The following is a 5123-nucleotide window of genomic DNA, read 5'->3' as shown; positions in this document are numbered from 1 at the left end:
AGATGTGATTCACATACTGTCATGGTCCCAACCCATTCATACCACACCTTCAACCAAACGCATCCTAAGACAGTGTCACAGTTTGTACCTGGCATCTTAAATTGCTGTCATCTCATCAGCGGTGTCATTAGAAAATTATTTGGCACCGCTTCAGCAGTTTGTGCAGCCAACTTTGGTCCACACATCCGAGCAGCCAAGTAGTAAAATACTAAATCTTTATGGCACGAAGGAACTGGGCATCGGAGCAACTAGGTGCTCCGGAGTACGGGTCCCTGATTTTTTTCCGCTGCATCGGCTCGCCAGTTCAGGGCACCTGTGCGAGATGTAGCAACAGTTGTCTTTACACCAGTTTTGGCATACATAGTGGATGGCCTTAGTGTTATTAGTTCTATGTTACTAAATTTGTGCATGTACACCTGTTAGTATTAATTTGTTGTCATCCAAACACTGTCTCTATGCTGTTGCAGTTATATTTACCTTCCTCATAAAATGTTCAATTTGTTATTTATTGTATAATTTGGTTGTTGTCTCAGTACCAATTATTTCATTTGCACATTGATCTTTTTGAGAAGATATGTCATAATTAACATATTTCTTCAGTTTTTCAAAATAAGAATTGGTGATTTTCTATGTTGCTATAAATCCATTTCCCCTACAATTGTTACTGGTCTAGTTTTAAATATTATAGGATGAACGGAAGGGTTCTTACTTGGAGTGGGTTGATCAAGAGTGGCCACAATCTTTGAAGATGTGTCTAATGAAGCTCTGGAGCATGTATGAGGAAGTGAACATAGCTAGGCTTGGAGAAAGTCTTGTCAACGCTGAAGCATATTTCAAGATGCGGGATAAAAAGTTGAAGGTGGAGAATGAGCTCAGATTTTTTTTTAAAGATTTTGCTAAGATGGTGTTGGCGAAGGAAGAGGCACTTTCCCAATTGGCCCGTGCAAAACGGGTGCTTACTGAACTGAAAGCAGAGGTAGATAAGACGAGCCTGGATGATCTCGATTAGGAAAATGAATATATTGTTCTTATGAAGTTGAACTAGCTATATGTTATACTGTGTTGTTTTCATGTAGCTACCATACTGTGATGTTATAATATATTTATGTGCCTGATATGAAATTGGCAAACAGCTATTCGATATGAAATGTGAATTTGCGTAATATTAAAATTATTAATTGTAAACTAATAAACCTGCTAAATGTGTCATGAACCTTTGCAAACGGTTCTAGCAGTAAAAGAGGTTGCGATGGATAGTCCAATGTCACACAGTTTTCTTCATCAAATCATGTGTGATATAGTTGATAAAAGCAAACAGTTAACCAAAGAAGACTGTGTGTGATAGTTACACCTTTCACACACGAGTCTACACATAAAACTGTGTGGGATTTACGTCCGAACAGAAACGTTTTCCCTGGATTGACTGTATGGGATGTACATAAGAACGGAAACGTATTCCTTGGATTGACTGTGTGTGATATACATACGAACGGAAATGTTTTCTTGGGATTCACCGTGTGGGATGTACATACCTACGAAAATGATTTTCTCGGATTACCGTGTGGGATGTACATACTACGGAAATGATTTCTGGGATTCACCGTGTGGGATGTACATACCTACAAAATTGATTTCTGAGATTCACCGTATGGGATGTACATACCTACGGAAATGATTGGGTTTCGATGCCTCGTCCGATCGCACACGGCCCCAGCCTGGGTCCCAGGAGGGCCTATCCCTGAGATTTCTGGGTCGTGTGGAAAGAACACCCTATCGCACACACTCACTTAGCGACGGTTCCAGATGTCGTCGCGGAAAGGGGTAAAAAACCGTTTATTTAGGACTAACGCACATCAGTATAAGAATGACTAGAGGTAGAGGATCAGTTTGGAACGATGAGTCATTGGTGATTCCCTTCTATAAGAGATTAAGAACTAAGAAGTGCAACGAAGACACCTTGATTTCTATCTAAAACAAAGACACCTTGACTTCTAGTCAATTCCATCAGCAGCTCTATTTTGTCACCCTGCGGCAGTGCTTGAGCAGCAGCCTTTTTCATCTAGCTAGGGAAGAAACCTATGTAAGTGGCAGTGCTTCAATCAAGCTACTTCGTTCCTTGGAACCGCTGTTGTTGGCGTCACAAGGAAGATGTCCGCAGCTGCTTGATGGATGGTCTTCAGTCTCTCGGGTTGTCCTTATGACCTGACTTGTCTACGTGGATTTGGTGGTGCGCGTGGTCGGCCAAGGTATGGTCGTAGGGGATTTCTTTGCGATGTAGAAGTGCGGGGGTTGATGGTCATTGTGTGTTGGATATGGTGTCGGGCTGATCATGCGATTAGAGGGTTGCATGCTCTGTGAGTAATCTATATATGGTTGTCTTGTATGTCGTCTGGTTTTCATTAGTTTACTGGACAATTATATTCTGCTTAATTAATTCATGATGCAAATCTATTGCCTCGTTTTGAAAAAAAATCTACACTGCTACTCCCTCCATTCCATAATATACTACTCCTTCTGTCCCATAATATAAGAGCGTTTTGGATGCTGCATCCAAAACGCTCATATATTATGGAACGAAGGGAGTCTAATTTTGTATCCATCCCTGGACAGCCACGACAATCATTTATACGCGCCACTGTGCCGTGGTCCTCAAGCATCCAGGTTGGTAACCGATGAAGCCTACGACAGTGACCCCGTAGCTAGCACTTATTATGTGGCACCGGCACAACATTGTTGCAGCGCCAATTATGTGCACGCCTACGTGTTGCTCAAAAAAAAAAGTTGCTCAAAAAAAAATGTGCACGCCTACGTATTCCAAACACGGCCATCACTCTCTGCTCTTCTTGATTGCACCAGGTCTACTGTTCCCGCCTGTCGTACGCACCCGCACCCGCACACGGCTCGGGTACAGATCACGCAGGCGCGAGAGCGATGCGGTCCACAGGCGGCTACCCCGTGCGAGCTGGGCCGTGAATCTGAGATTCTGCCTACGCAAATGAGGCAGGCCATCATTTTTTTCTGGAGCTCCATGTACCAAGTTCGGTGAACTTGTACTGCGATACTCCATCAGTACTACGTACATCTAATGCGCATTTGGACCCTACGGGGAAAATGTAGTTTATTGGGTGATTAAAAATTTCACTACTAGTCTCTTTGTTTTTTGAGGAACCCTGGAGTCTGGCCCACGTTCACATAATTACGCATTACATTTCTGTCGGCAAAGGTTGGGTGCGACCACTCAGGATCGTATTAAACTATCCTGAATTTAAAATCAGCGACAAAGTAAACAAATGCACAACCTGCTTGCTTTCGATTGTTTTTTTTTTTTGTTGCAAAACTTGCTTTGCCAAAAAGAAGAGAACCTCCAGGACCAGGATTATACAATACTACGAACAGCAAATGGCAGTAGAGAAATGAATGCAACGCAACACCTCCCAGTCTCGCACAACAGCTGCACGAGTGGATTCCAACGTACAAATACACTAGAGAAAGCTGCTCTATCGTTTGGCTGTTGCGCACGGTCAGGGGCGGAGCCAGCGCCCGGCCAGCTGGGTACTTGCCCGGGCTCGATGCCTATGCGTACGCTGCACGATGTCCTGCGATAGCTGAAAAAATTGACGTACGGACCGTGATTTCCCGGGAAGAATTGTGTTGGGCCCGCTTCGTTTGGTAATGTGCTTTGTAAGAGCTAGGCCTAGCAAGCCACATTCTGCTGTCGGTTAATCGCTAGGTTGACACGCACGCACGTTCGGCTGTTGGTTAATCGATGTTTCTATTTGCTGATCGCTCGCCTCCACCTGCGCTGTTCGGCTTCGACTGCCTATCGCGCGAAAACAGACTGGCGGCGGCGGCTGGAGGCTGGCCTTGGCCTCGGCGCGCGGCTGGCGGCGGGATGAGCGGATCTGTCCCGGGGAAGGCAGGAACGGCTTGCAACCTTGCCTACTCGTTCTTTCCTTCGTAATCAGATTAAGTAAGATTGCTAACTGATGTGCCTATCCACACATGTACATCAACCTGTTGAAATTTATATCATGATAAAAATAGTATTCGAACATTCATCGCAACCAAGTATCACAAATTACATCTGCCTCGTGATTTTCTTTAACACACTATTCTATGTTCCATTTATTCCTACAAGCTCTGAATTTATGTGAACTCCGAATCTGTTTTTTATATTGTACTCCCTTCGTAAAGAAATATAAGAGCGTTTGGATTACTAAAGTAGTGATCTAAATATTCTTATATTCCTTTACAGAGAGAGTAATATTTTTTTAGGACATTTGGATGGTAATTTGGATAGCTATACTTTTGCGTGGAATGAGGTTAGTTTGCGAAAGTGCTCTTTTGATCCTGAGCTCATAGCTCCCGCATGAACAGTAAAATTCAAAAAAAAAGTAAAAGTTTAAAAAAAATCTGATTTTTTTTGTGATGAACATGATGAATATTCTAACTGCGTGCAAAGTTTTAGGTTGAAATGACATTCGTGGAGGTCTGGGCAAAAAATAACAAAATTGATGCTCCAAAATGCTTCCAACAATAGTCTTTTTGGACCATCGATTTTAATATTTTCACCTAGACCTCCACGAATGTCAACCTGAAATTTTGCACGCAGTTAGAAAATTCATCAATGTTCATCACAAAAAAATCAGATTTTTTGAAAAAATTTTACTATTTTTTTGGATTGTATTGTTCATGCGGGAGCATGTGAGCTCGGGATCAAATACTCCATGTCCGCTGGCCTGCTTCTATGACTTTCATTGTCAAGTCTCAAATTCATTTTGGTCTATGAAACTGAATATCGATATGTTACATATTAGTCCACTTTGAAACTATATTTTTATGACCTTGTTTTTAAATTCGTTTTTTTTGTTATTAATGTGGATTTCTGGTAACGAAGTTCGGGGCTATTTTATATGTTGTATCTATCAGAACATCACATTTTAGTTTCGACATTAGACACATAGGCTCAAGCTTGCCCAGGCTCTAGAAAAGTTCTGGCTCCGCCACTGCGCACGGTAGAAGCGCGCGCGCACACATGCACGCCACCAAACAGCGTATACGGCACGAGTGTGTGTGTGTGTGTGTGTGTCTACCACTTTGCATCCTTTAGTTGGGGCAATCGA

This window comes from Triticum dicoccoides, chromosome 3A, assembly GCF_002162155.2.
Source record: "Triticum dicoccoides isolate Atlit2015 ecotype Zavitan chromosome 3A, WEW_v2.0, whole genome shotgun sequence".
In the NCBI taxonomy this organism is placed as follows: Eukaryota; Viridiplantae; Streptophyta; class Magnoliopsida; order Poales; family Poaceae; genus Triticum; species Triticum dicoccoides.
Note: the sequence above shows the minus strand (reverse complement) of the source record.